At 46.9% G+C, this 20,327-nt stretch overlaps 1 protein-coding gene across 20 annotated transcripts in view; it reads left to right on the top strand.

Annotated features, from left to right (window-relative positions):
* The first annotated feature begins 343 nt into the window (after positions 1 to 343).
* Positions 344 to 20,327, top strand: part of MYT1L (myelin transcription factor 1 like) — a 403,728-nt gene continuing 383,744 nt past the window's right edge. For 8 of the 20 annotated variants that reach the window (XM_042242757.2, XM_027964032.3, XM_027964031.3 and 5 more), the window contains exon 1: positions 5,190 to 5,634. The gene's annotated coding sequence lies outside the window, so the exon portion shown is untranslated. Of the gene's footprint in view, positions 531 to 705; positions 763 to 5,188; positions 5,635 to 7,623; positions 7,669 to 20,327 lie in introns of those variants that run through there. The other 12 variants (XM_060410779.1, XM_027964033.2, XM_027964034.2 and 9 more) reach the window with 5 other exon arrangements.

The following is a 20,327-nucleotide window of genomic DNA, read 5'->3' as shown; positions in this document are numbered from 1 at the left end:
GAATGAAGCACGCGCGTTTCTGTCGCTTCACCTGGTAACTGGCTGGGGAGGTGTACCTGACTTAGCTGGAGACTTTGATTTGTGGGACTGACAACCTTATTATGCAGGGAGCTTATTATTGATATTATTCTGCTCTCGGTTGCCATGACCACCTTCTGAGAGACATCCAATTTTCTCTCTTCCATCATCATTATCTATGAGGCCATCTGTTGTGGAAAATGAATTCAGGCTCATTTGCATGACTGATAAGCAATTTTTTTTTATCTATTTAACAGAAGGTCATATGCCGGGGATTTGGAGCTCGTGAAAAAAATGTGGAAAAAAAAAGCATGTCGAGAGGATGAGTGGGAGTGTGCGCCGGGGTGTGTGTGGAAGGGAAGCGGGTCCCTCAGGCCCGCGAGCCTGGCGTGCTGCGTCTGTCATTCCCGCCCGGGCGACATTTTTGTTCCCTAAGCTGCTGCACACTCAACAGGAAGGGAGCTTTCCTCGCAGCCTTCTTCAAGCCCCCCTGGTTTTTGTACTCGTTGTTGGTGGGTGTCTTTTAATTTTTTTTTTTTTTGGTTCCCTGGACAATGGGTTATGATATCAATATTCACTGAAGACAAAAAGCAGCCTTTTCTGCGTCTCGGTGGTAGGCATATTCCTCATCATCCTTTCAAACTTGGGGTGGACTAGGGCTTGCTGGCTTTCTGTCTTTCAAGCCAGCTCAGTCACCAGCCCTGAGCTTGTCTCACTTGTGAGCGGCTGTGGTCATGTCGTGAGGTACGTGGTCTTGGTTAGGTTAATTCTGGGGACTTAGTGGACAGGATCTGTTTTTATCGGAGTTCAAGGGCTGGGGCTGTAATGCCTATTGTTTGCTCCTTTTTAAAGTTATTTTTATAGCATGGCTGGTAGCTGACATGCTCCCTGGCTAGGAGCTTGTAATCCACAGAGTCTCTTTTTAAAGCAAAATGGGCATTATGTTGCATGCTCTGACCGTGATGTTGTTTATAAAAAAGACCTTGCTGCATGAACTGTACTTGGATGATATGCAGGTATTGAAACAAAAAGTTCCCAGAGACTTTACTGGATTACTTTACGTTGCAAATAAAGCAAGTCATTTTTTTTTTTTAAACAAAGGCTGTTAAAGCATTAGATATTCTGGATGTCATGTTATATTGTCCTAATGGTAGGAAAGCTGACTTAGATAATTCAAATTGAGAAACTCAAATAAAAAAATTTGAACTATAAGTGAAATGTTTCAAGTTCATGGTAATGAAACAACGTTTCATTTCTAACAGAAATATGCCTTTAACACCACTTAAATTAATACACTAAAAGTTCAAGCTGTAAATTTTATCTTCAGACTAGATAAGAATAAAGTCATAAATATAGACACATAAAAATATTCATATAATGGCTAGCTATTCAGAATATAGAGCTCTGATTTTCAATTTAGTATTTATTTAACCATGATAATTTCTTGTACCTCTAAAATGATAACAATCTATAGAATTTTAAGTTACTTATTTAGTTAGAGTAAAGCTGTTTGTGGCAATAGGAGACTTTAGGTGTAAGTGTTTGTATTTTTTACTGAACAAAACTAACTTCATAGACAAAAGCACCCTAGTACCACCCTTACAGGCATAAAGGAGGCTTGCTTTCTAATTGTTCAACTTCATGAAAGTCATGTGGCTTTTTAAATGATAAATAAAGACATGTTTTCCCTAGATGAAACATAAACAGATAGAAATGGGATTATTTTACAAATTAGAAAAACGATCTTTGCACAACACTCCTTTTTGAAAAAACAGCACCACTCATATGTTAATACCTGTAAGTTTTCACCTCTTAAGAGCTTTGAATCCAAAGTATGGATTGTATATAATACATGCTAGTGGTACCTTCTAGGAAAAAAAAAGGAAGTTTGTTTTTTCTAACTGACCTACAGGGAAGTGTATGATTCTATCACCTCAAGAGCAATAGGTCAATTGGTCAAAATTCTCCATAAAGTTGTATATAGCAATACATTTTCTTTATCAAATATGATAGACCAGAACTGATATGTTTGTATAATAGCTCTTTACTTGGTGGCACTTTTAAAACTCTCCCTGCAGTATCACAGACTTCTCAGAAGCAATAGTAGCTGTTATATAATCCTCCCTTTTTTAATCAGCCATACTTTTTTTTATATTTTAGCTTGAGTATTAGAGAAATTCTTTTTAACAATTTTACATTTAGAGAATTCAAACAGTAAAAGCCTGATAGTTTATGAAGATTGTTTAAAGTGACATCACTTTTCTCAGAAGGCTGTGTCTGAAGCATCAGTAATATGATACCCGGATTTATGTTATAACATGAAGGATTACGCTGTTGCCTCTTGATCAGTACATACAGTCTTCAGATTTGTGAAGCAAAATTGTCAACTTCTGAGAAACCTATGAGGTAGCAAAGTTTATCTTTTTCTCTGACTCCCCCCCCCAAAAAAAAGTTAATTACCAATCTTGGTTGGAGTCTTCCTTGCCTCCCTGACGTTTGACTGCTGCTAATTCACTGATTAATCTCATTAATGTGATTATAGTAGGATTTGGGGTTGGCTGCCATTGTTCTGCAGACAGTGCTATTCAGCCAGAGCACTTGCCACCTCATTCAGTTTTGCTGTGATTTTTAAAGGCTGTTGAGTGAGCTATTGTGAGCAAAGCTCCGGCCCTTTTCCTTTCAGCACCAGGAGCTGTCCACTGCTGATAGCAATTATGTTCAGCTGGGACTGACTTCCTCCCAGTTTGCTGGCAGTGGAGAAAGGGCTCGGTTTCATCACCTTAATGACACTGTTCATGGAGGTGGAGGCGGGAGACGGCTTTATGGTCACAATAGGATGTTCTGAGGAGTGGGGCAGAAGAGATTGGCAATCTCCAGACCCTTATTTTGCACATAAAATTCTTACCCTACTTTTCAAATTACAGACAGGGTTTCATCAAAATTGTTTGCATATATGCAGTTGTGAGCTGGAAAACTGTGAACAATGTGCACGTGTTTTTCAAATGGAAAACTTATATAATTATTGATAACATTTCATTTTTGAAAAGATGAGCCAGAATTACCAAGATGAACAGTGAGGCAGAAGTACACATAAAACGCAGATTTCAACTTCTCTTGAGTTAAACTTGCATTCTCCAGCAGAACTTGGGCCAATTTCACAAATTTGTGTTAGATACTGGAATCAAGGTTGAAGGCCCAATAATCTGTGACCATGTATGTGTGGTGTACAAAAATTCCTACAAGAGTGTGAGTATATAATCTCCTTTAGATTTTATGAGCATGATTTTAGGAAAATATGAATATTTTTCAGAGAATGGACTTCAATATATTACTTTCATTGTTCCTGTCATATTTTCAACCTAATTTACTTTTCACTTAACATTTGTTCTTTTCACTCTCAGAAATGTTTATATTTCATAATTCATTACTGAATACACCCAGTTATTTCACTGCCTGATGCTTTGCAACTCTTTTATACACCAGCTTTCTATAGATAAAGGAAAGAAATGAGCTCTTTTGTGGCCTCAAACCATTTTAAAGTTTTTCTATTTGTTAAAACTATATTTAAAATTCAAAACTTAGAGTGAATAATCTGATTATTTGGTGATTTGCTTTTAGAAATACTTTACATGTCTGATAGATAATCCAACCATTTCTCTGAGGAAAATTCATTTTGTTGTCTAAAAAATGCTTTCAAAGTCACATGTATAAATTATATTTCCAGCTCTACCTGTGGGGCAATCTAATTTCAGTGAAAGATATTGTTTGTAGAAATATGTCATCTAAAATGCTTTTATTCATTAAACAATTTGGTGGCTATATTTTTAACTTCAGACAACTTAAAATTGTATTTCCTCTTAGAAATTTTATATCAAGAAACCCATGCAGTGGGGTAAGAGGGACTAGAAAGACACTCTCCTATGATGACTCCTCTGCCTCGATGCTGAAATGTGGTGTGGCTAGATGGTCCCTGACGACCAGGACTATGGTTTCCAATCAGTGGCCAGTCTTTCAAAAGCGCCTGGTACTTTACCGTAAAGTCTTCCCTGATGGAAGGTCTCACCACAGCTCTGCCTAAGAAGCAAACGTTGGCAGGGCCACAAAGAGGTTTTCAGTTTTCCTAAATTCTAACAGTCGAGTTGTTTACATCATAATGTGATTGCAATAGTATTCTGCATTTCTTATTTTCAAGATTTAAAAAAATCTTCTCATAAATGCCTTTTTAAAATTTTTCTTTGGAAAAAAAAAAAACATGTAGCATGCCTCAGAAAAGGGTAATAGAGGATAAACTTGAACAAAAACTTGAAAATAATTCACATATTTTTCACCAAATAAGTTTCATCATAGTGCAATCTTTCTCATAACCCTTACCTGACATTGATTTACACTCAGTTCAAACTAAAGAGAAAAGATAGCACAAACTTGAAGAAGAAAATATTTTAAACATTTTATTTTGAAGTTGTAAAGGGTAAATCACATGCATACGTTATGTGTGACAGATATAATATACACATATTTTTTTAATTGGAATACCCCGCAAATGAAACACTGCCTAAAACAGCCATAACTTGTACAAGGAATAATGGCAAATACTTTTATAGTAATTTATTGTATGATTTTTCAATGCCAGGTTAGCTTACGGTGGCAGACGTGCATTTTTCTCGCATTAGGCTGTGTTTCGATGCAGGGTGGCTTCACCGGGAAGGGGCTTTGTGTCCTCCGCGTCTCTCTCTCTCCAGCCCCTCTCCCCACCCGTCCTGTCCTCTGTCTCTAGCTCTGTCCCTAGCTGTCTCCCCGGCTTCCCTCCCTTCTCGATCTGTCTCTCGCACCTGCATTGTTCAGGCACATGCGATGATTTTTCTATGCCTGTTTTCACAATGAAACTGTGTTAAGCTTTGACATCATAATGAGTCCTTGGGGCATCTGTATAAGTCATCAGAGATGGCAGAGAAAATGTAAGCCAGGTATTATCAAACAAACTAGAAAGAGCGCGTAAATGCTTATTTACTATGTGAGAGACACTGGTCAGCATTGCTGTGTTGGGCTGCTGGGTTAGGAAATTTATCCTAAAATATATCTCTTTAAAAACAACCCCTGCTCCCCACGTGGTGATTATTGGAAACGTTGGGAGGGGGAGGAAGTGTTTCAGCTGAAGCGTGAGGGGCGTTGTGCTGATGAGCCGGATGGCACCCGGCGGTCTCTCGCAAGGTGCCTGCCTCTCAGACCGCGGTGACTTCCAGCAGGGCTGGACGGGAAGGCAGTCGTAACCCCTGTGCTAACCAGGGTGTCTGGTCTCGAGAGGGCAGGCAGGAGGCTCAGGACTGGGAGGAATCCCCTCTGAAAGCCAGAGGGAGGTGTTCTCGGCGACTTGGGACCTCTGAGCCTCCTCCCACAGAAACCACAGTCAGCGCCTGTTCCGGGGAGCTCCTGCACTGCTTGCTTGGCGGTGGCTGTGCCCTCGCTCTGCCGGGGCAGGGCCCGATGGAGCGGCCTCGCGTAGGGGAGTGGGGTCAACATGGGCCCCGGGCTCTCCAAGGCAGACTCAGCCCTGCACGTGTGGAGAAGTAAGCTGCGTAGCCGGGCTGTGCCGAAGGGCTCCGACTGTCCGACCCAAAGGTACCTCTTTCTTCTTTCTTAAAGGCTGCCTAGGATGCGTCTGTTTGGGGCCACTTGCAGCTCTTCAGAATTATTTCACTTGGCTTCTTAGGGACTCTGACACATAGTTGCTTCCTTGCTTACCTGGCCATCTGCAGCTCTTATTTGATGACAAATGATAACAGTTTTTAAAATCGCCTGTTTTGGTGTCCAGATGAACCCACAATGGACCCTTTCTCCAGCGGAGCTTCTTCTCCAGCATAATGTGGTTGTGGGTGCCGGGCATGTGTGCAGGCTGCCTGGAGTTGTTGTCAAACAGGAGTCTGTGTACTCGAGGCCAGTGTCCAGGGAGGGTGGGAGGGGCTAAGTAGCCGCTATGATTTCATATGGCCTTTCAGAGTGGGGAGTGTCTAAGAGAGACGCTTGTGGAGAGGGCAGTGGTGTTGTTACCCCTGGAGTAGAAGAGTTGTTGCTAGACCCAAGAAGCCATTTATAAAATCAGCACTTTTTTTTTTTAACCGGAAAGACGCTAATGAAGTCATGTCTCTGTGCTCCCTTTTGTGTTGTGAAATCTTATTTGCTCTTGCTTTCTCAGATAAAACTTTTCCTGGCATTTGTTTTCTTCCAGCCATTCTGAAAGCTTGACAATATTTTAACTTTCTTAGAAGAATAGTTCTGTGTCTTTTGTTTGAAAAGAACACGAGAGAAGACGCTCACCCTGAAACAGAGCATAGTGTGGTTGGCAACCCGAAAGAGATTTTAAGAGTCCATTGGCGTTAACTCTTGGGTCACTGTCCTCTCACTTGAAGAAGTGTGTGTGTGTGGGGGGGTGAGCAGGCTTGGCACCTCAGGCTGTGTTGTTTTTGGTGCTCAGAAGCAGGGCCATGGAAGATGCTGTTGGTTCAGTCTACTTTCTGAGGTCTCTTTGGACATAGCGTGTCTTGACCATAACATCAGTGTGTGTGTGTGTGCTGTGTGTGTGTGTGTGGTCTTTACCATCAGTGTGTGCTGTGTGTATGTGGGGGGGTCTTTACCATAACATCAGTGTGTGTGTGTGTGTCTTTACCATCAGTGTGTGCTGTGTGTGTGTGTGTGTCTTTACCATCAGTGTGTGCTGTGTGTGTGTGTGGGGGGGTCTTTACCATAACATCAGTGTGTGCTGTGTGTGTGTGTGTGTATGTGGGGGGGTCCTTTACCATCAACGTGTGTGCTGTGTGTGTTGTGTGTGTTGTGTGTGTGGGGGTCCTTTACCATCAGCGTGTGTGTGTGCTGTGTGTGTGTGTGGGGTCTTTACCATCAGTGTGTGCTGTGTGTGTGTGTGTGGGGGGGTCCTTTACCATCAGCGTGTGTGTGTGCTGTGTGTGTGTGTGGGGTCTTTACCATCAGTGTGTGTGTGCGTGCTCTGTGTGTGCGTGCTGTGTGTGTGTGGGGGGGCGGTATATTTAGGCACACGCCCCCCGCCCCCCCCCGGGGGGGCTGTTTGCTGCCTGACTCGGGTATTCCGCTCTCGTCTATTACATGAAATACGGCACCGCACATGCTGCGCACTGCGCCCCGGAGACCCAGGGGCCTGTGGGCGCCGAGCAGGGAGCGCACAGCGCGCACCCCAAGCCCGTCTGGCTGTGCTGCAGGCTTCATCAACAGTCGGGCTAGAACCCCGGGTTGAGCCACGGCCCCAGCCTGAGGCGCACCTGGCCGGTGACAGGTCCCCCCGGACCGGGGCCGGGGGCGGGCGGTGCCCGCGCCGAGCTGAGCGGAGGCGGCCGGAGAGGAGGCGGCGGCCCCGCGCCCGGGCCCTGCGGATGGCGCCCGGCGGCCCCCGCCCCGGCCGCGTCGCCCCGCGCGGTCAGCTCACTGGTTCCCATCTCCGGCCCCAGGCCTGCGAGCTTCCCGGCCGAGAGCGCCGCCACTCGCGTCCAGGCGGCAGAACGGTCCGCGTGCCGCGGAGCCGCGGCCCCGCGTGCGCGCGCCGCTAGAGCAGGGGCGCGCGGCGACGGCCGGGGGGCGCGCAGAAGCGGGGGAGCCGCTGGTGCTGCAGCAGCTGGGAGCTTCTGGGTGAGTCCCCGAGACGGAGGCGGGGTGGCCGCGCCCGCAGCCGGCGGCGAGGCCGGGGAGCCCGGGAATGCCCCGGGATGCGCGCGCGGGGGGCGCGCGCCTGGACCGCCGGGTGGGCCGCGGGCTCTCCGGGTGCCTCCCGGCCGCTCCCTCCAGGTAGGCGCGTCCAGCTCTCCCGCTGGCGTCCGGAGCCTCGGCCGGCTCCCCAAAGTGCAGCAAAGTTCAACTCCCGAGCTGCCAACAGAAGGGTCGGGGCTGCTGCTGGCTGGGGGCAGCTGCTCCGTCCATTTTCCTGTGCATACGTCTGGAACGGACATGAACTGTTGAGAGATTATTGTTTTCCGAAATTTACAGCAGCCATTATTCAATGCGTTTAATTAATATTTTCTGAAGCAGTGTACCCAGACCAGTAGAATTAGCAAATGTTGTTTCAATGAAAGCCCAGACATAATTAGTTTTGACTGGTATATATTTTTCCTAGCTGGAAGAAGATTTTAGCTAATTCAACCAACAACTTACTGGAGATTTTGCAAATCGAACCGAAGTTTCTGTTGATCTATAGAATCTACAGATAGGAGATAGAAAAATCAGCACAAGTTGGTACTTTCAGTGCTTTTCAGAAAAATGGAGACTGTTTCTACAACCAGCCTTCCGAGTTGAGAAATAAGTGGAAAGCCTGCAGGAATTCCGATTTCCTATTGTCATCACCGACACACGCTTCTTATATAATTCTGTGATTGTAGTGCTGCGATATGGGTGTTCTACTATTTAGTTAAATTTACTTTCATCTCAGGGAATTCACTGGTAAATAGTTCTATCCTGTTTTCACAATCCCCACTCTCCTTAAAAGGTAAGGTTTTCATTTTAACTGACCTAATTATTTCATCTGCTTTTAAGGTAGAACTTAAGTAGAAATTATCATCATTTAACTGTTTTTATAGTTTCTTGAATATTACAAATCACTTAAGAATTTTATTTTGAGGCTTTTTTTTTTACAGAGTTGCTTTACTTCAGCTGTTTGCTTTAGACAATGACAGCAAATATTTGACCAAAAAAAAAATGCAACTTTTTGGAGGATCATTTCTTCTGTTTAAAACAAAACAATGCCTTTCCAGAAAAGGTGGAAAGAAAATAAAACTGCCTTCAATGAATCTGAACCTCAAACATAAGATATTGGAAAACATGTTAACCCTTCATATGCCACTTCTAACAGTTGGCTTCTATCATTTTTTCACTCACACTTGAAGTTTCTGCTTATTCACACTGAGCTTGTTTTTGTAAAACAGGTGAATTTTCCTTTGTTATTTCAATGAATATGTATGTATACATATAATACTTTTCTATTTTATTTTGAATTTGCTGGTGTTTTGAATTGAGGCTTTTTTAGAACTTAACCCAAACAATATTAGATACCAAATTATTTCAAAATAAATTAATGAACTCTTATCCAGACAAAAATGATATTTCTTTTATTTTTCCATGGCTATATTTTATTTTAGAGTTGAGCTGAACCTTCTAAGATTAAAATAATTCCTTTTAGATTTGTGATGGGTTGTAACTTTCTTGGGGCAAAATATCAGCTTATTTTAATTTTTAACCTCAACATGTCTGTTTTCATCCTGACGGGAACACTGGAGTGTTACCTACCACGCTGGTCTCTTTGTGCCTGGCTGCCTTTCAGGGGAGAGTCTAGCTCTTTTTTAAGGGCCAAAATTATGTCATATTAGTTTCACTTGACAGAGTTACTTTATGCCACTCTCTGCCACACTGTCTTGGGCATGCTGTCTCTGTGGGCTTGGAAAGGGCTAGGCTTCAAAGACAATGGGGGGTCCCAGGGCTGGAAATGTGGTGCTGTGTGCCTAACCGGAAAATGTGGCTTCCAAGAGCATTTCTCTCTTTTCAGTTTAGCTCTAAGGTTGCAGACCAACTTTGGAAAGAAAAGCAGCCTTTTATAGCAAATTTCTCAAGTTCAGTGAGCCAAAATATTCATCTGAAATCAGGCACCTTTGATTCCAAGAGGAAGAGTGGTCTCTGTGTCCGGGGTGGGGGGCATTCCTCAGTGGGCTCCTGGTGATGGGGAATAAAGTGGGGCACCAGTATCTTCCCTTTTGAAAAGTTATTGACCTGTTTGTTTACAATTCTGTGCTATGATGTCCCAGGGGTACAGCAATTAATCTCTTCAAAGGTTCTGTTAAGTGTGTGGATATATGTGTTTTTAAATGCCAGTGTGGAAATGTGAGCAGGCTGACTGTATTTGAGCCATTGGATTTATGTGTATGCCATGTAGGCCTCTTTTGGGTGCATTTCGGTGCTCATTAATACAGTTGAAAGGAACTTTATGACAATGTTACATACTGGCTGCGTGTTTACTGAAGTCTGGCTGCTTAGACGGTGCAATAAAATGGCTTTAAAGACAATTATCCCAAGATGGTTGCACATTTGCTTGAGATGCTTTCAGGTGTGGGATATTGGACTTGGGTTGCTAAATCAAGCAACTCATGGATTAAGCATTTACGGGGTGAGGGGTCTTTTTAGCACACTGACACAGATTTAAAAAATTTTTCATTTTCTATCAGAGTTTAGTTGATTAACAATGCTGGGTTAGTTTCAGGTGTGATTCTTACACGTGTGCATATGTTATTTTTCAAATTATTTTCCCATTTAAGTTACTACTGATTATTGAGCAGAGCTCCCTGTGCTATACATTAGGTCTCTGTTGGTTTTCTATTTTAGATATAGCTGTGTGTACAGAGATTTTTATCGGGGGGTTTCTAGCTCAGACACTGTTTTGAGTAGGATCTTCATGCCTGGACTCAGTGTATTTTAATGGCAGTCAACAGAATGGTTTCTTACAAGTCAGAATTACCCCCTCGATCACAGGGCCTCCCGTATCACTGGACCCTGAAAGAGATGGTCGTTCCTTAGAGACTGGCTTTAAATCTGGCCCCCTCCCCTCCCTGGTACCCGGACCCACTCGTGCCATCTGAACAGAAGCTGAGAACACAGAGCGTGGTCGCCATGAAACAATGCTAGCCAGGCTGGCTGTGGAAATAACCGAGTCTGCAGGGCACCCCATAGAGAGCCATCCAATCAAGTCTGCTCTGGAGCTGTCTGCTAGATGGTGAGCGTTCAGAAATCAGTGCTGCATCTGCCAGAGGACCCTCCGGTCCACTGAAACTCCCACCTGCCTAATGCATCCGGGCAAGAGCTTTTCAGAAGCCAGTTTCCTTCAGGATAAATTTAATACGTCTTGAGGGCCAGGCGCAGGCAAATTGATTCTATCTCTGCACCAGGAAAACTCATAAACATCTGTAAGAACACAGATTTTCCACAACCTCAGGATTAAGGGATGCTATTTTGTGAGAGATCCCAAGCCTACTCCCTTTGTACCTCATGCCAGCATGGCATTTTTTAATTAGGAAGTTGATTAAAGAGGGCATGGTAGACCACAGATGTATGGTCCTCTGGCATGCTTCCAGCTGTTTGTTGTCTGGGTCGGACTCATCACCAGTTGCAGGCAAGAGGGGGGACTGGTGATGAGGCTGAGCGCGGGAGGACGGAGCTGTCCTGGGGTGAGTGCTTGAGGCAGCTGGCTGTGGCTTCCTCCTTGCAAGCCTTCCCTGCAGACACGCTTGCTGGCCTGCGTGAAAGCAGAGATCCCCGCACTTTGAGCACACGAGTCCGGCCTGCCTCGCACACTAATTCCTCAGTGGCCGCTGTGATAGGTCGCAATTTATTTGCATTTTCTGGATTCAAAAATCTGACCTCATGTTGTGGACTTTGGCAAAAACATGGTCCCAGTTCCCGGAATAGCGCTGTGCTGTTTATCTTTAAGAGTAACTGGTTTTCATTGCTTTCTTTTCTCTTTCTTTCTCTTTTGAAAGGGAAGCATCTCTCTTCACTGGCTGTTTTTAGGGCAGTGAGCATCTTATCGGAAGAATAGATGTGGCCCTCGCGTTAGTGTCCCTGTGGCCAGTGTGATGTGAACAAGCGCCACGTGATGAGTGAAGCCCTGCCCCTCCCGTGAGCTCTTTGCAGAGCCTCTTCTCTGCCCAGAGCCCAGAGAGGCAGGGAGGGATGACCAAGAGATAACCAGGGAGAGGCTTCCAAGTGAGCGTGGGCCATGGGCTGGCACCCAGGCCACTGTGTCCAGGACAGACACTGGCTCAGGGTTCAAGGTCAGGGGAGTGTGTCTCCCTCCATGGGAATTCCAGCTGCTAGGATAGAGATTCTTTTTTTGTTCTCTCCTCTCAAGCCCTACTCGCATACTTATGAATTGTTTGGATTCCGTGTTTTTAAAGTTTCTTAACAGTCTAGTTAGAGTCAGTAACGAGGACGGGCAGTCCAGGGGCTCCTTCACAGTCTTCCCTGGAAGAAAAAAACATCAAAGTCAGTGGTGAAACCTAAACGGAGGGCTCCTGAAACTCTGCTCCCTCCTTCACTTTTAGCACGTTAACGAGCAATTCATACATCCTGCATGCATTGAGCACCTACTGTGTACAGACCCAAAAGAGGGAGCACTGAGACAAATTTCTAACCCACAGTGAGTCAGGACTGTATATAAAAAATCATATATATTTATGTACATACAAAGTAAGTATATATTAATGTATATCTATAGTATATATTTATAAATATAATTATATAAAACTGCAAATTTATATAAATTTATTTTTATATTTGAATATGTAAATATAAACATATATAGCAATTATGTATGTTATACTAGACATGTAAAATGTTATATTATGTATAGCATACATAATTTATATTTATATACTATATAAAAATATATACTTAGTAATCACAATTCTGTGTCTACTTTTTCTTGAATACGTTTTAAATTAGATTAAGCCATTTTTCTTACTTAATAAGAAGAGGAAGATAATCATTGATGTCCATTTCTTAGATGATTAATACTTCAGGGATCCAGGTGATCATTTGAAAATTAGCTCGCGACTGCATGGGACTGTATTACCATATTTCTCTGTGTAATTGAATATGAGATTTGAGTTTATCCCCTTCTTATGGATCTGAACGCTAAGTGTGGGAGGGCTCTAGGTGGCTGGCCCTAACTCGTCATGGTTGGTATTAATATTTTTATAGCTGTGTGTGGGCGTCAGTCGCCCGGTCGTGTTCGACTCTTTGCGACCCCGTGACTGTAGCCTGCCAGGCTCCTCGTCCGCTGCCCCCTCGTGATTCATAGTTACAGCTGAGTGACTCTTTGCTTGCATGAGAATGTGCAGAACAGGAAACAGATTTTTGTTTTGAGGAAAGGGTGTTGGTACATGTCAGGTGTCTCTCTTGCGGTTTCTGGACGTTTTAGAGCTGTCGCTCCCAGAGACCAGGCACAGAGCCCTTGAGGCAGGCCTGGAGAGCGCAGATCGCAGGGGGCAGCCTCCCGCGGCAGCGCCTTCTGACTCGGGTCTGTGACGTCAGCAGTCAGCCCGGACATGGGGAGCTGGGCAGGGCGGCCACGTGGGCACCCACAGGCTCGCCGCTCGGCTGGAGAGACCTGGAGAGAGGAGAGGCGAGAATTCGGGTCAGAACCTGCCCGTGCCTTCAGACCCTCGGACGCCTCGCCACGTTCCCAGGGAGGCAGGCCTGACCGACACGCCTGTCTGTTCAGACTTTAAACTCACGTAAAAAGAAAGTTAGATTAGAATCAGAGTCGTGCGCCCTCAGGTCTGGAAGTTTAAGTAGCTCAGACCTCAGAAAGCTGCATGTCTGCACTTCCAAGGGGAACTCTGAGATTGCATGGAAGTGAGAAGTGCTGGAAATCCCAGGTGCTTGTGGAAGCCTTAGTAGGTCCGCTCAGATAAATTTCAGGCCCGTTTGTGACTTGTGCTCTGCTGAGCACGGGACACTTGGTACTGAATTAACACTTGGAATTTTCCACGAACTTTGTGTTATGGATCTTTCACTATTTTTTGCAATTCTTTCCATAGTCCTGAGAACAAGAATGGAGGCAGTTTCACCGCCCAAATGTTCTTCAGTTAATTTGCCATTACTGCGATTTTGTTAGCTCAAAAACAACCCTTTTCCCTAAGAGACCCACACCCACAGTGCAAGCCGAGAAGTGTTATGTGTGTTCCCCAGGGCCGAGTTAACACACCTGTTTACAACTGGGCTGAGCCACCTGTTCGTCTAGTTAATGATCAAAACAGTGTCTGATCAGTGGGGTCAGCTGGATGGGAAGGATGAGGAGGTTTGCGAGATTAGAGGTGACTTCTCATTTTTAATATGTAGCCTTTCGTGTATGTTAAATTTTGAAAGAGTTAGAAAATATACTCGGCCTGTGATAGATATTCATGACTGTCAGCATCCAGGGGTCGGAGGCAGAATGTGTCCAAGGCGTTGTTTGACCAGTGATATTCTATCCTTGGTGCTTTACAGCTTCCAAACTCATATGCAGATGGAGTCATTTGTTTTAGCTTCAGAGGTACTCCTAAATGTGAGGGGTGCTGACTGGGCGATCAGCATTAGAAAAATAGGCCTCTGTGTATATTTTACAAAAAACACAAGCTTCAGCACCACACGTCCACAGTCCTCTCCATGCACAACCCAGTTCCTCACCTGCTCCCCCAAGTCCTCACCCCTTTCTCCCGGATGGGGAGGTGCCCACTGGCTGCGCAGCAGCATCCGACTTGCTCCTGCCCCTGGGTGTCCAGGCAACCGAGGGAGGACCACTGACGGACCCTTAACTGATGCTCGGGGCTCTCCCAGGGCTAGAAGCACAGGTCTAGCTGGGTGATGTCAGCCAGACTGCACTCGTCCTGCTCATTTCTGACCAATTCTCCAGCGCATTAAAGATGGCCAGTGACACTCAGAAAAGTCCCTTTCCCGTTTACTCCTCAGAGGGAATTTCCACCCAGTGTTATTCATTTTGGTCATCCTTAGTCATCTTTTCCTTTTTTTTTTTTTAAAAAAATGTTCCTTTTTACTTTCTCAGTGAGATTTTCCATCCCTAGCTGACTTGGCTGGGATGGTGCTCACACAAAGGCCACCTCATCCTGGTCCAGCTCCCCCTGTAATTCAGGGGTGACCTTGAGCGAGCCCTTTCCACGCTCCCTGTCTTGTGTGCGTACTCAGTCAATAAGTCGTGTCTGACTTTTTGTGACCCCACGAACTGTAGCAAGCCAGGCTCCTCTGTCCGTGGGACTTCCCAGGCAAGAATACTGCAGTGGGCTACCATTTCCTCCTCCAGGGGGTCCCCCTGACCAGGGATTGGACTCCATCTCCTACATTGGCAGGTGGGTTTTTTTTTTTTTTACCGCTGAGCCACCAGAGAAGCTGCCTATGTCTTGGGATCCTTTCTTAAAATGGAAGGTTGAACTTTATCAAGTCTCAGCTCCCTTGGGTACCAATACTATACATCTCTGTGTTTGCCCCTCCTGGGCAGGGCCTCCTGGGCAGAGCTGTCACTGTGTGTGGGGGCTTCAGGCTGTGGACCGTGACCCTGCTCAAGGACAGTGCCTCCTCCTCCTTACCTGGGGTCATATGTAGGGGAGAGCAGGAAGCAAGCCCAAGGCCAACAGCTGGATGGTTTAGTGGAGGTGCCATTAGATTGATAACCTTACCCAGCATGCCTCCGGTCGGCGGAACTGACACGGAATCCATCCAGTCAGAGGTTTCTCGGTCACATGGAGAAGTCACTGGACTGTGTGCGGAACTCAGACCTGTGGCTGACGAGCAGCTTCCTCTTCAGCTCTTTTCCCTCTTCTCTGTGACTTTGGCGAGGATCCCATTACGGTGACGGCACACAGCGCGTCGTCCTGGTGGGGCTCACGCACCCGAGGGGTGTGCAGACTCCTCAGCCCTGCTCTGCTGCTCTGCACGTGACCCTGGTGTGGCAGGGCCTCTCCACCTGCCATGGTGCAGGCGGGTAAGGCGCCTGGGTCAGCATCTCGGGCTCCTTGCTGCAGGAAGCAGCCCCACTGGCTCTCTGCCTTGCCCTCTTTTCAAGAAGCGCTGTTCAGATAGTAGTAACAGGCCGAGCACACGCAGGTTAATAACAGCACGTTTTCAGCAGCTGGCATCCATCATCCAATGCATGTCCTACACCCAGAGTGGCAAACAGGACGCTGTGGGCTCAGATAAGCACCAGGTTTCCACCACAGTAGCCAGTGGCACGTCCAGCAGTTTAAAAAAGCGGGCTAAATGTTGTCCTCAAAATACCCCAGTGAGGTCAAGAAGAGCCGTAAGTCCGTTGTGGGGGAGGAAGCGGGGCGGGGACTCAGCCCACGGGTGATGCTAGACAGCTCTCCCTGCGCCTGCTGAACCGTGGGCTTCCCCCGGAGTCACAGGAGGCTTTCCAGGTCGCTGTTACCAAGGAGGCTCCTTTGGGAAATTTTAAATGAAGATGTGTTTCATTTAATATAAAACCTGCTCTATCCAGAGCGCAGAACACCATATGCAGAACTGCTCTCTGAGCGCTGGGACGTGCTTCTCACCCCAGAGGCAGAGGAGAGGGGGACGGAGCCAAAGGCGGGGTGGGCGCCCACACATAGCACAGAAATGCTTAGGATCCCGCTTCGGCTGCTTCCAGCTCTAAGCCACAGTGGACGCTGTAAACAGGGCCGACTAGCGAGACCAGGCTTTTAGAAGGTGAGACATTCAGTGCTGGGACTTCCCTGGCAATCCAGGGGTTACGACCTTGCCTTCCAATGCAGGAGTTGCCCGTTCGAACCCTGGTCGGGAAACTAAGATCCAAAGCATAAAACAGGAGCGATATTGTAACAAATCCGACACTTCAGAAGGCCCACCGCAAAGACACCTTTAAAAACACCTTTGCAAAAGTTCAGTATCATGTGAGAAACGGACAAAAATACCAGGAAGGCACTCTAACGACAGCAGTCTCAGCTCAGACTAACGCACAGCACTGAATGCTGTACTTAAGGATTTTATGTGAAGTCCACGAGGATCTATGGGATTACAGGTACTGTTATCGTCTCTATGATTGGAAAAGGGGAAATAATATGCTAATTAAAGGGTTTGAGTTATTCTATATTAAGCATATATGCCATATTGTTTAAGAAAATAACCCCCCACATGAAAGCTTTTTATTAAACATGAATGTAATTGAAGATTCTCCATATCTGTAATTCAGAAATTGTTTGGGCCAACAATCCTAATTTTAAGTAGACTCAGCACTTATTTACAGAATAAATCTAAATATATGACTACCTAGAGGTTTATCCCTTCTTCTAAATGATTAACTAAAGTCTTATGACATTCAAAAATAATTCCACGCGGTGTCTTATAAAATAGTTAAAAGACATCTAACAAAATAATGGGAATAGTTACTTCTTCTTTGCTCTGGAAATCTCTATGTTTGAGCGAGGATTTTTCTTTTTTCCACAGAGAGAGGTATGTTACAGATAAATTATAATGAGTCCTTCAACAGAGTGAGGGCTGTGCCCCAAACATGTCCATAAAAATTATGAAGCCATGCAATTCAGGATTCACTGTGTCTTTCAAATTAGTGATACCTGCGCCTCTATGTTGAGATCAGATTTGAGCATGACTCACTCTCAGAGTGAGAAACACACAGCGATCTCCCTCCCGTTCCTGCGGCAGAGGATGGTAAGGAACCGTGAGCCCACCCTTTGAATCTCTCCTGTGAGCCCATCCTCCTTGTTCCAGAGGTTCTCTGAGCTCCAGCAGGAGGTCGAATAGTCTCTTCCTACATAGGCTCTCGGAGGAAAGATGTTCAGCTTCCTCTTATACTATTGAGAAATTTTTCAAAAATAGTTATTTCAAACTACTTTATGCACCAACACCATGCTTCTCTGAAGCCTCCGAAATGTCCATTCTGTCATCTGCTCTCAGGCCCTGCTGAAATGGGCAGACAGCTGCCCAGCCAGCTGCAGGCCCTCCAGAGGGCCCATCCCGGAGTCCCCGCCCCCACCGAGGGGTGTAGGCAGGAGTGTTCAGGGAGCTCCTTCCCAGGGCCTGTGGACCTCAGATCCTTCTCTGCTTCCAAAGTTTTATTTTTAGACCAACTGAAATTTTCATAAGATGGGCTAGATGTTATTAGTTTATTATTATTATTATTATGAGCAAGCCGCTACAGAGCCGGGGACACTGAAATAACAGAACCAAACAACAGGCAGCTGCTTCCTTCCCCGCTCGTCACTGATGCCTCAGTGGCTGTGGGTGTAGAGCCTGTGTATTATCACTCACATGTGCTCCTTCTGAAAAGGAAAGTGTGAGTAATTTCTCAGGCATTGAGTTCATGTGTGGAGAAGGCGATGGCACCCCACTCCAGTGCTCTTGCCTGGAAAACCCCTTGGACAGAGGAGCCTGGTGGGCTGCAGTCCATGGGGTCCTGAAGAATTAGACACGACTGAGTGACTTCCCTTTCACTTTTCACTTTCATTCATTGGAGAAGGAGATGGCAGCCCACTCCAGTGTTCTTGCCTGGAGAATCGCAGGGACAGTGGGCTGCCGTCTATGGGGTCGCACAGAGTCGGACATGACTGAAGTGACTTAGCAGCAGCAGCAGACTTCATGTGATTCCATGCTTTAGATTTCGCTTCTCTCCATGCCCAGGTCACCCACAACGTGTGTTTTCTCTGCTTCGTCCTTTCTCTTCCAACAAGGCGGCAACCAGCAGCTCACCGGCCGCGTGGTGAGGAGATGCGCTCCTCTCTCCTGCCCTTCTCCACCTTGGTCCTCTTCCCCTCACCCGCTTTAGGACCAGAGCCTCTCGATATTTCTCAGGGTCCTGCCTCTCCTGATGGGCTCCCCCGCCCCGGGTGCAGGTGAGACAGCCACGTGCAGTGGTGTGTTGCTTGCACAGCACGGTGCAACGAGCATGGTCCCGTCCGGCCTTCTGTAGCTGGGTGCAGACTCTCTCCGTCTCTACAGGACCTACAACAGGAAGAACGACCCGAAAAGCTGCCTGTGCCCTGCCGCTCAGTCGCGTCCAGCTCTGTGCGACCCCATGGACTGTGACCCGCCAGGCTCCTCTGTGCATGAGGTTCTCCAGGCAGGACCTGGAGGGGGTTGCCGTGCGCCGTCCAGGGAAAAGCAACCTTAGAAAACCTCCGAAGCGCTGTATTCTTGTGCAGGGAGAATTGTGGTCTGTCCTTTGTTGGTCAAAGAGAGGACCCAACCGGGTCAGAAACCCAAGCAAGAAGCGGTGGAAATGCAAGCAGCGTGGACCAAAGCTAAGTGGGGGCAGAGAGAAGGGAAGAGGCGCACGGCACCACCGCGGAGGCCCGTAGCTCCGCCCCTTCGGCAAACTCTCCATCTCACCCCCGCGGTCCGGACTTGCACTCCCACCACTGCCAGCCACAAGCCTGAGCTTCACCCTAGCAGCGTTGTCTCACACACCCGGTTGGAACCTCAGTACTCGTGTCCCAGCCCCGCGGCTCACGCGTGTCCCAGGCTAAGGCGTGGATTCACTGCAGGACCTCAGGACGGTGAGGCAGTGCAGTGGGCACACCCCAGTAATGGCTTGAAGCCGCTGCACACGGACTCACTGGTGTTCAGGGTTTCTGCTGGGCTGACTGGCCCAGCAATCCCAGGGCAGACAGTCAGCGCCTTGAGTGGAGTACGCCTGTTCTCAAATCCTGAACAGCGAGTGTCTTAAGGGAGATCGCAGGTTCGAAGCACAGTAGGCATGCAGGGTGTTTACTTGGACTGAGCTGCTCGGAGGTGCGGGCACGGGGCTCGCGAGGCCTCCCTGTGGGCCCCCGCTCCCCTGACCACGGTCAGACCCGCCGGGGAGGGAGGGGCAGGAGGCCGGCCTTGTCTGAGCACGCGGGGCTCCAGGGCGTCAGCCCTGCCCTGCGCGGCTCCACCGCCTGCCCCAGACCCGCCTGAGGCCCGCGGCCCTGAGCTCTCGCGTCCTCTGCCCCCTTTCTGTTACATCAGCGGAGTTGGAGAAGCTTTATTAGAAGAGGCAGGGCAGCTACCTGATCTGGGCTGCGGGCCCGTCCCTGTCTGGCCGCATCAGCGCCGCCGCACAGGGCGGACACAAGCGTGTGTGAGGCGTGTGCCGCACGTCTGTGGGCTCACGCTCCGCCGGCCAGGATTTACCAGCAGCCTCCTTTTGATCAAAGTCATAAGGTCCTCACCCGTCATCTGCAGGCTTGAAACCGGATCCCGCTGGTCCTGTTCAGATCAGACCAGGGTGTGGCGGCGAAGCAGAGGTGAGCAGGGCCGGGAGACGAGCGGCAGGGTTTCAGTGTTTAACCCAGGGGGATAGCGCGTCCACAGACCGCAGGCCTTTGTAGGAGGTTCCTTCTGTTTCCTATTTTTTATTCGCTCACGCTCGGCTCTTGGTAGAGGACTTCGCCTGGAAGCTCCCTTCCATCTGAAAGCTGTTCAGATAATTATTCTCTCACCCCTTTCTTTAACCACCTCTGTATTCGATTAGATGTTGCGGTTGTAAGAAAAAAGAAAAACTCCACTCCTGTCTGTTCTTAGGAATTTTATAGACCAATAGGGAATAAAATACAAATTTATAGATGACTCCAGTGTGATGTAAAATTTGGTACAAATGGTAAGGAACCACAAATTACATGTTATGATTTTCTCAAAGAAGAGGGGGACTGTGTCAACAGGGGTAGAGTGGGATAACATGAAGAAGGTAGTATTGGAGACAGCCCTCGAAAGGAAAGGAAATCTCAGCAGATAATTATAGGAGA

The sequence above is a fragment of the Ovis aries genome, chromosome 2, assembly GCF_016772045.2.
Source record: "Ovis aries strain OAR_USU_Benz2616 breed Rambouillet chromosome 2, ARS-UI_Ramb_v3.0, whole genome shotgun sequence".
Classification (NCBI taxonomy): Eukaryota; Metazoa; Chordata; class Mammalia; order Artiodactyla; family Bovidae; genus Ovis; species Ovis aries.
This window is presented reverse-complemented; position numbering and strand designations above follow the sequence as displayed.